Source organism: Arachis stenosperma, chromosome 5 (genome assembly GCF_014773155.1).
Source record: "Arachis stenosperma cultivar V10309 chromosome 5, arast.V10309.gnm1.PFL2, whole genome shotgun sequence".
Taxonomy (NCBI): Eukaryota; Viridiplantae; Streptophyta; class Magnoliopsida; order Fabales; family Fabaceae; genus Arachis; species Arachis stenosperma.
Window position 1 is genome coordinate 14893666 of NC_080381.1, and position 11543 is coordinate 14905208.

General features: G+C 34.7%; 1 pseudogene; it reads left to right on the forward strand.

Moving 5' to 3' along the window:
- Positions 1–911: 911 nt before the first annotated feature.
- On the forward strand, positions 912–5906 carry LOC130980470 (uncharacterized; annotated as a pseudogene).
- Positions 5907–11543: the final 5637 nt, after the last annotated feature.

The window sequence follows — 11543 nt, forward strand, 5'->3', positions numbered from 1 at the left end:
TGACACGTAACACTTAATTTTAACAACTTAGACTTCATCTGACATGTCATCTTGATAATTTACTGGTAACTGATTACAGGAGTCGATTGATCCAGTTATATCAATAAGTGAGGACCTGATTGAGGTTTAGTGATGATTAAAGTGCGATATGTTTCACAAAAAAATGATCAAGAGTCAAAAAGAATATTTATCCGAATCATCGTCTAAAACTTTTATACCGAACCTTTCACTTGTTTTTTTTTGTCAGGACCTTAACCTTTTTTTAAGGGTCTGCTGTTGGACAATAAGTTGCTACATGCACAAAGTGGGGTTCGAACTCCTGACACTTGCTTAAGCGGACGAGTGAGCTAACCACTCAATCAATTCAAGTTGATTTTTTTTTATTCTATTTTTGGTATGAATCCTCAATAGTTTTTTTTCTCTTTGGTCGGTATCCTAATTTTTTTTTTTTTTGTGTGTTTTTGAACAAGGAATCCTCAATAGTTTGATTGTCCTATACAAATGTTTTTTGGTGAACGTCCTATACTAATTTTACTACTGTTTTCGGCTGCCTTCAATCTTGGCTATAGGATGCACATCCAAAGGCTCAATAAAATACGGTTTTTTTCGGATAGGTGAAAAAAAGTAGGGTTGAGCTATTAGGGGTAAAAATAGGTTTCAAATCCGTGGGCGCTCATAATTGGGTTTAGCATTTAGGCCCAAAAGGAAAATATTCACGATCGTGAACAAAAAAAAGGTTATCCGAAGTTAGGGTTAGAAAATTGTAGTGGTGTGTACCCATGATAGTATGTGTGAATGTATTGTCTGGCTGTGTGAAACATGGGGTGTAATGCCTAGAATTAGGAGCTGTCCAATCTTTTTGACAAAAAAAAAAAAAAATTGTAGTAGTGTTGTGCCGGAAAATTGCAAAGATGGCGGTGGCAAGCTTGTACTCAGGAAGAGGTTGGTGTAGAGCGGAAATCCCTGTTCCGTGGAGGTCAAGATCCAGTTGCAGTGAAATTAGAAAGCTTTTGAAATGTGAGATAATGGGAAAGGTTGAATGTGAAAGCAATATATTGAAATCGGTTGGTGTAGTTGGAGTTGGAGTAACTGTGTTGCAGTTTGTGAGCTATGTAGAACCGGCGTTGTCTCTGCCGTTGCAGCTCCATGAACCACCGTTGGCCTCTCTTTGCCCACGTCTCCAGCGTAGCTGAATGGTGCTTTTCTCTCTCTAACACACTCTCTGCTTTATCATTCATGCTTTCATTTTGCTTCATTATATTGTTGCTTTTCTATTTGAAGGATTATAGCCATGGCTTCGGTCTGGCAATACGGCGAAAAATCTGGTCATCAAGCTTGGAAGGGCCTTTCTTGGGGTATGGTGAGTTTTTCTTCCTTTTATTATTAATTAGCTCTTATTTGTGTGTATGTGTGTGTTTGTTCTGATTGATTGGTTCTAGGTACCTCTTCTTGGTGGAGCACTTTGTGCATGTACATGGCATTTCTTTTATAACTCTGAGTCCCTGGAGGTAACTTCATTACCTCAAATTATTATAATTTTAGGATTAATGAGTTGTGCACTCGTGCTCTCAAATCTTTAAAATATTTAATTACGAGACTTCTTTAAAATATTAATGAGCTATCAATTCGAATTTCATATAATATTTTTCTGTTCATTTTTAATAGCTCATGAACATTTTTTAATAATTTTTTTAATAATTTTTTTTAAATTATACTACAAAAAATATTTTATGCTATGCAAAACAATTTTAAAAAATGGCTTAAAAAAATATTAAGAGTACTATAAAAATTTGTAATGTTATAATAACTTAAGTAAATATATGCATATACTCAAATTTTAAATAAAATATTCTACATAGTCAATAATAATTTAGAAATGAAAGAAAATATTTTATTCCATATAAAATAATTAAAAAATATATTTTATTCTATACAAAATAATTTTAAAAAATGGCTTAAAAGATGTTATGAGTACTATAAAAGTTTATAATATTCTAGTGATTTAGGTAAATATATGATAAAATTTTTTCTTTAATTTCTAAATTATTAGTGACTATGTAAAGTATTTCTTTAATCATTAGGACATTACAAATTTTTATCGTACTTCTAACATTTTTTAAGCCATTTTTTAAATTATTTTGCATAGAATAAAATATTTTTTTGTGGTATAATTTAAATAAATTGATTAAAAAAATATTCATGAGCTATCAAGAATGGGCAGAAGAATATTGTATAGAATTCGAATTGCTCACCATATAATTTGAATCAGAGTGATTCGAACTTCCTCATGCGTAATTCGAATCATGTAATATCTCATCATATAATTTAAATAATTTTATTAAAAAATTATCATGAATATTTTTTAATAAATTTATTTAAATTATACCACAAAAAATATTTTATTCTATGTAAAATAATTTAAAAAATGGCTTAAAAGATGTTAGAAGTACTATAAAAATTTGTAATGTCCTAATGACTTAGGACATTAAAGAAATACTCCACATAGTCACTAATAATTTAGAAATTAAAGAAAAAATATTTTTATCATGTATTTACCTAAATCACTAGAATATTACAAACTTTTATAATACTCATAACATCTTTTAAGCCATTTTTAAAATTATTTTGTATAGAATAAAATATATTTTTTTAATTTTTAAATTATTAATTTTTTTAATAAAATTTTTAATAACATTTTTTTAATAAATTATTAATTTTTTAACAGCATAATTCGAATTATACCATGTAATTCGAACCAAGCTGGTTCGAATTAGTATGTGCGTGTGTTTGTGTGTAATTCGAACCAAGCTGGTTCGAATTAGTGTGTGCATGTGTTTGTGTATAATTCGAACCAAGCTGGTTCGAATTATGTAGAAATGGAGTTCGAATCAAGCTGGTTCGAACTACATATAAATATGCATTGGTGGATTCATGAAGCAGTTTTCGTTTTGGCTGATTTACGTAAATTATTTTCTCCCTTATCTTATTTCTATTTTTTGCCCTAAAATTTTAAACCCAGTGTCCTACCAAGTTTAATTACTATCCTCTCAAGTTCTAAGCCACAAAAAACAATGGCTGAAAATGATCCCTTTCGCTACCCTTTTCATATTGATTATTGCATGCCTCAAGAGAAATGGTCTAAGGGACTTGATCAGCATTCAGAAACTCTTCCTAGAAATTATGTGAGAAAATATAATCATATTTTTCTTTTCTTTTTCATTTTGGATTGAAAAAAATTGTAGCCCCCATTAATAGCTTAGCTATCTGAACCATGTTCTAAACTTGTATTCATTTCCCTCCTTCTTTAATACCAAGAAGCTTCTGCTATGGAAACTGATAGTTTCAGTGGCTAAGAGAAGGGGGGTTGAATCTTAGCCCCCTTTTCGATGCTAACACTTGCTGACCTTCAGAGAAGACTTTTCTGTTTTTGTTCGTCAATCGACACGAGCAACTTTGTTTTGTCTCGTCTCTTTTCACGAGACTTTTCTTTTTGTCTCGTCACTTGGCACGAGATAATTCTGGTTTTTGCTCCTGTGTATTTGAAAACAGAAATGGAGTAGGAAGTAGAAGAAGATTAGACCCATATATATCCTGATTCGGCTGCTAAGTGCAGTGCAGCCTACATCCAGTCTCCATCACAAACATGATGGAATTTCACTATAATCAATCTGATTACAACTTGTAAAGTGCTAACCCAACTTACAAGGGGATTCCCACAGAATCATGATACACAACATAGATGAACAAAGGACCTCTAAGACATCTATGGCTTTTTCTTTTAATTTTGCACTCTCTGCCTTTTTCCGCTCTATGGCTTTTTCATACAAACCTCACTTGTTTGCCTTTTTCCATGAGACTCAAGACATGACAAAATTAAACAGAAAAATACAAAACAGAAAACATTGAAGGAGAAGAGAAATCTGTTAGCTCAGGTAGCTCTGAGAACTCTGTGCCTTGCACTCTCAAATTTTCTCCTTACTTCAAACAGTGGTTGTTCCCCCTTTTTAAAGAAGAGGAAAGCCTTCACACTTGAAGCCAAAACCGAACCAACTTTCTTCCTCCTTCAACAAACACAGAACCGGTTCGGCCACACAGAGAGAGAAGAGATAACCATGTATTAACCAACATGCAATTACCTCTAGTCCTTTCTTGATCATCACCCTTCATCAATCTGGGCTCTCTATCCTTGGCTTGCTCTCCAAGATGGATTTCTGGCCCTTGATGCCTCATGATGATAATGACTTCATCTGCTTCAACCTCTGCCTTCAACCATCACTTCGCCACTCTAGCTACTCCCTGTGGTGGTTGATCAGAATCAAAGACAAGCCATGCTTCAAGAATCTCCCTCTTGGCCGAATCTTCAACATCCCTTTTTGAGCATGAAAAGCTCAAGATATCCTTACCAAATCTAACCACATTTGGTAAGTATCTTAGCTACAGCTCATTTTTATTTTAGTGTGTTTTCTTGCCATCATTAGCTTGATGGTCTTGATGCATGCAGCCTCTTCCTTTTCTTGGTTGAAGAACATTTCTTCCATTGTTTCCTGGATAAGGACCGAAGAAAGAAGAAGAAGTAGATGAGAGAGAATTAAAGAATCTGAAGAAAAGCAATGTAGAGTGGTTAAGCACATTAATTTGAGAATAGCTTGCTTTTACTTCCCTTAGCTTAGAGTGGCGTGTTTGTCATAATAGCCATCAATCAAATCAGCTGAATTTCTCTCTCATGTTCCCCATGCATTAATTAACAATGTAATAGATTTTGAAATCCATCACATGGTTAAAGAGTTGGTTCCGTTGGAAGCACTTTGCTTTCATTTTTTTCTTTGGTTTCGGACCAAGATTGGAACCATTTATCACTAATAGAATTTGGGCTTGTAACATTGAGATTAAAACTGGCCCATTTGGTTAACATTTGCTTTCCTGATAAAAATGATTTCGGATCAAGCATGGAAGCAAACATGGGCTTATAGCATTAAAACTTATTCTCGGCCCAATATAACTAGCTTTAATCACAAACTCATTTGGACACTCAAAGCTGAACCAATAATGTAACAGTTGGGCTTTGTTAATTTTCTTTTGTTTCGGCCCAACACAAAATCTGCACAACAAAATTATTAATTAAGCATATATGAATTAGGATCAAATTAATAATTTTGTATTTAAATATTTCAATAATGTTTGTTCATCATCAAAATTAAATAAGAGTTTTCCAAACTCATCAATCTCTCCCTTGATGACAAACATTATTAAAATTGAAATGGAAAGAAATTTTGAGATTGAGTACAGAATACTCCCTTTGATTTTTGAATTTCTCCCCCTTTCTAAATGTCACATGGCTCCCCCTTAATGTATGCTATTTTACCAAGGGAAGCACTAACCTGTAACATTTAAAATCAAGCTTCAAGTAACAATGTTATTTAGCAAATTTTATGATGCTAAATGCTTGATTTATGAGCAGTTTTAATTGATAATCAAAACTCATTTGATATCATAACTGATTTACTGCTCAAACTACAAAAAGTATCCAAATATTTTTCAAACATTTTCCTGTTTAGGATATCAGAGCAAAACAACATGATGAAAAATATTTGAAGAACAAAACAAGGTAGTTTTGATATTTTTGCACAAATTAAAGGAACTGCCAAAAATAAATTTTCAATCCAACAAGTTTATCAATGATGAATCAACAGCCAGACATCAAAATAAATCAAACATCATTATAAACCAAATGCCAAATAAACTAATCATGATAAACCAAATGCAGTTCAAACAACAATGACCATAGTAAATCCAACATGCATTCTTTGAACAAGGGTGATCATGAATTTTCAAAAATGAAAATTTCAACCCCTGTTCCCCTGTTTTTCCAGCCCCTGTTTCGTTCCAATTTCAATTTTGGAACCTAAATTTTCTCCCCCTTTTGTCATCATGGGGGCAACTGCAAACAGAATTTATTCTAACATATGCAAAATATAACCAATATCCAAAATGATCAAATGTTTAACAGAGTATCACAAAAGTAATTAATCAAAAGTTCAAACAGGAACCGAATAACACTAGAATTCACATAAGACATCAGATAGATTGTACTCCTGATTCAGAATCAGCATTCTTGTCACCAGCTCCTTCGCCCTTTATGAGTGAAACCTTGTTCTCAACATCTTCATTTGTTATATCAACTTTAAAATATTCAAAGATGCAGGTGAGAAACATTCCATATGGAAGATTAGGCCTTTTTGAACTTTTGACAGATTTCCACATGTGCCTTATCATAAGGTATGCAAATGATATTTGAGATGAAGTAACGAGAGCAAAAAGGACAAGAAAGTCAGACACTGTTACCCGATATCGTGGTCCACTTTGTGGCATGAAAACATGAGATATGATTTTGTAAAGAAGAATTGTCTTATCTGGACCAAGTTCTTTACTATCCATTTTGGAGAGACCTTCGCAGGTGTGATTTAAAGCCATCTGGTATGTGATCCTAACCCTTAAATCCCATTTCTTAGACATGTATGCTCTTGATCCTTCTTCTTTGTAACCTAGAGCCATCCCAATGATTCCAGCATCAAGAGTGATATGAGTCTTCTTTACATATGAGTGGATTGTGCCATCAATAAGTCTCATGTTGGCGTAGAACTCACGGACTAAACCTGGGTAAACTGGCTTCCGGATATGAAGCAGAGGAGTCCATTGAAGATTATCAAACAGAGAGGAGACATTGATCCCTTTGTTGGTGAGTGAGTCTAGGCTGACTAGATAAGTAGCACAGAGAGCTCGTTCTTTCAGAACTTCATTGCGGAATGCATGGGAAGCACATGAGTCAAACCTAGATGGATCATAGTGAGAGTGTGGCTTATGAAACTTTTTCTTGAAATCCCATGACTCCAAATTTGCTGGCTCCTTAGTGTCATTCAAGGCAATCCCTTTAAACTTCTGAGTGCTCTTTTCGGGTGTGTTCCTTTTGTTCATGATAATGAGAATGAAAGGGTAGAAGATGAGAGAATGAGTTGAACCGAATTGTGTGAGAGAGGATGGATGGAATAAATGTTGAGTGAAAGGAGAATATGAGATAGTTAATGCACAAGGTGGGTGATTAATGACCATGGGGGTTTCCAAGAGTTTGAAAAGATGGTTTCCTTAAATCAAGGGATTAGATGGAGAGAGGAATTTGATTTGACAATAACCACTTCCAAGAGGATATGGTGACACAAGGAAGAAGATTCTTATTTGTATGGAGAGATAATTAACAAAACTGTTATTGTGGGGTCATGGAATTTTAGTGGGGCCCATAAAATCTGAATTCTGCGTTGCCTCCCCCTTGACCACAGCTCTTCAATTGTGCCATTATTTTCATCTCGTCCAAACCTACGAGCAAAACTGAACAGAGTCACAAATTCACAGATTTTCAATGAAACTTAAATCAAACATTCCCAAACTTTTTCTCAAGGCACAGAATCTGTCTTCACAGAGAGGTTTTGTAAAAATATCAGCAATTTGGTCTTCAGATTTTACAAATTGAATATCAATAGTACCCTTTTACACATGTTCTCTAATGAAATGATATTTTATCTCAATGTGCTTAGTTCTTGAATGCAGAACAGGATTTTTTGAAGTGTTTATAGCACTCATATTATCACAAAATAAGGGTATACTATTGATTTTTAATTTGTAATCTTCCAATTGTGTTTTTAACCAAATTAATTATGAGTAACAAGCAGATGCGGAAACATATTCGGCTTCAGCAGTGGATAGAGCCACTGTGGCTTGTTTCTTGCTTGACCACATGTTGAGTGAGCTTCCAAGGAAGCAACACATGCCGGAGGTGCTCCTCCTATCCATTCGATCTCCCGCAAAATCTGCATCACAAAACCCTACTGCACAAAAGTCATCAGATTTAGGATACCATAATCCATAATTACAAGTTCCCTTAATGTATCTAATGATGCGTTTAACAGCCGTAAGATGGGATTCTTTTGGATGTGATTGAAACCTTGAACATACACCCACACTTTGGACTATATCCGGTCTAGAGGAGGTAAGGTACATGAGTGAACCTATCATTCCTCTATACCTTGTTTCATCCACATCTTGGCCATCATCATCCTTTTCAAGTTTAGTATTGGGATGCATAGGAGTGCCCATTGATTTGGAATTTTCTAGGCCAAACTTTTTGATAAGTTCTTTTGCATACTTTCCTTGATAAAAATACCACTAGGAGTTTGCTTAATTTGGAGGCCAAGAAAGAAAGTAAGCTCTCCCATTAAACTCATCTCAAACTCACTAGTCATGAGTTTTCCAAACTCTTCACACAAGGAAACATTGGCCGAGCCAAATACAATGTCATCAACATAAACTTGAACAAGAAGGATATCATCATTAGATGTTTTAATGAATAAGGTAGTGTCGGTGGTTCCCCTTTGAAAATGATTTTCCAAAAAAAAGCACTAAGCCTTTCATACCAAGCTCTTGGAGCTTGTCTAAGACCATAAAGAGCCTTAGTTAATTTAAAAACATGATTTGGAAATTCTTTATGTTCAAAACCGGGGGGTTGAGCCACATACACTTCCGTATCAATAAAGCCATTAAGGAAAGCGCACTTAACATCCATTTGAAACATTTTGAAACCCTTATGGGCAGCATAGGCAAGAAGCAACCTTATTGCTTCCATTCTAGCTACCGGAGCAAAAGACTCATCAAAATCAATACCCTCTTCTTGATCGTAACCTTGGGCCACTAATCTAGCCTTGTTACGAACAACTTGTCCATCCTCACCAAGTTTATTTTTAAAAATCCACTTAGTACCCGTTACCTTCTTACCATTCGGATGAGGTACTAGTGTCCAAACCTTATTTTTGTCAAATTGAGCAAGCTCCTCTTGCATCGCTTTGACCCATGATGGATCCTCAAGAGCTTGTTTGACATTGTTGGGCTCTATTTGTGACAAGAGAGCAAGATTGCTAGGTTCGGTTGGCCTTTTGGTGGATGATCTTGTTGTTACTCCTTGAGAGGGATCACCAATGATGAAGTCATGAGGATAACCCTTCATAGACTTCCATTCTCTAGGCCTTCGGACAGGTGTAGAGCTTTGGTGAACTTCTGGTGGTCTCACTGTTTCAGTTGCTCGTGCCTGCTCAGGAGACAAAACGGAAGTTTCTCCTCCAATCTGACGAGACAAAACTGGACTGGCAGATTCTTCATTCTGGACAGATTTGGGATTTTCTTTGCTTGTTCCAGCTCCTTCTTCATCTGAATCATTATCTATCACAGTACTGGGAATTAAGTTAGAATCACAAAAAGTAACATGTATGGATTCCTCTATAGTCCTATGCTCTTTGAGATAAATTCTATAAGCCTTGCTTGTGGTGGAATATCCAACAAACATTCCTTCATAGGATTTTGGATCAAACTTTCCAAGATTTTCTTTATTATTAAGCACAAAACATTTGCATCCAAAAATATGAAAGTACTTAAGATTTGGAGGGGTTCCTTTCCATAGCTCATAAGGAGTTTTCTTTAACCCTTTTTTAATGATTGTTCTATTCAAAATATAACATGCTGTGTTCACAGCTTCAGCCCATAAAAATTTAGGAATTTCATTTTCACATAGCATAGCTCTAGTCATTTCTTGAAGGCTTCGATTCCTTCTTTCAACCACCCCATTTTGTTGGGGTGTTCTAGGGCATGAGAAATTATGAGAAATCCCTAAGTCATCACAGAATTTTTCAAAATCTTGATTTTCAAATTCTCTTCCATGATCACTTCTTAAATGGGCAATTTTCAAATCCTTTTCATTTTGAATTTTCTTGCAAAGGGTGGAAAAGGCATAAAATGCATCATTCTTATGAGCAAGGAATAGTACCCAACCAAATCTAGAGTAATCATCTACCACTACAAGACCATAGTGTTTACCTCCTAAACTTTGAGTTCTAGTAGGACCAAAAAGATCAATATGCAACATTTCTAATGGCCTTTTGGTTGAGATTCCATCTTTTATTTTAAAAGAAGATTTTACTTGCTTGCCCAATTGACATGCATCACAAGTAAGATCCTTGTCAAACTTGATGTTTGGAATTCCTCTAACCAAATTCTTTTTGACTAACTTAGAAATTTGGTACATGCTAGCATGTCCCAACTTTCTATGCCAAAGCCATTTTTCAAATTCAAAAGATGTAAAGCATGTTACATTTTGTTCCTTTAAATCCTCAAGAGTTAATCCATACACATTGTTGCATCTCTTGGCTTCAAATAAAATATCCCTAGTTTTCTCACAAACAACCAAACAAACAAATTTTTTAAAGATAACATCAAAACCTAAATCACACAATTGACTAACACTAAGTAAGTTATGTTTCAAACCATTTACAAGAAGCACATCATTTATACAAGAAGAAAAGTTTTTACCAACTTTCCCAACAGCCACTATTTTTCCTTTTGTATCATCACCAAAAGTGACAAGTCCACCATCATACTCATCTAGCTTTATGAAGAATGTTGTCTTTCCGGTCATATGCCTAGAACATCCGCTGTCCATATACCACATGTTCTCCTTTCTTTTGGATACTAGGCACACCTACAAAACAAAGCTTAAGAGACCTTAGGTATCCAAATCCTTTTGGATCCTTTTACGTTAAACCATCTTCTATGTCCTAAACCATTGTAATCAAAAACAACTTTACAAACTTTATCACCAATCATTCTTTCACCAAAGAAACATTGAATAGGAAAGTGTCCATTTCGATTGCATAGCCTACAAAATCTTGGAGTTGCTGTTTTGTTAAAGTGAGTTGGGTTTTGATACTTTATATCATTTGAAGATGAAGCAATGTTTTCAAAATGTGATTTTTCAGATTTATAAAACTCCAACCCAGCTTTATCATAAAGAGGTTTTTGACTAGCCAAGATTTGATTCAAATTTTCAGAACTTTGGGTGAATTTGGCTAAGTCTTCTTTAAGTCTTTTAACCTCTTTAAGCAACTCTTCATTTTGCTTAAAACAATCCACATATGCAAGGACCGAATGGTCACTTTCACAACTTCTAACTTGGGCTCTTAACTGCTTATTCTCTTCAACAAGATCACAAGCAGTTTCGGTCTCTCTCACTTTTTCTTTTAGAAAACTGTTTTCAGCTTGAAGAATGGTGATTTGTTGTTCAAGTTCTTGATTTTCCAGCAGAAAGCATCTTATTTTTTCAGAAAGGTGGTCTATCATAAGATGAAGATCTTCAGTGTCAGGGTTATGAAAGACTACCTGATTTACATGATCTGCCATAAGGCATTGTTGAGATTTAGTTTCTGATTCTTCATCATCATCATCTGAGTCGTTTTCCAACTCTTCCCATGAAGCCATTAGTCCTTTCTTCTTTTCTTTTCTTGGCTTTTCTTCCTTCTTCAACTTAGGACAGTCAGATTTGAAAAGCCCATTTCCTTGTAATTAAAACAGATTACTTTGCTAGGGTCTTTCTTCATCCTTCTTGAGCTGCTGCTTTTGCCTTTGAGCTTTGCCATTTTCCTGAATTTTTTTGCAAACAACACAAACTCATT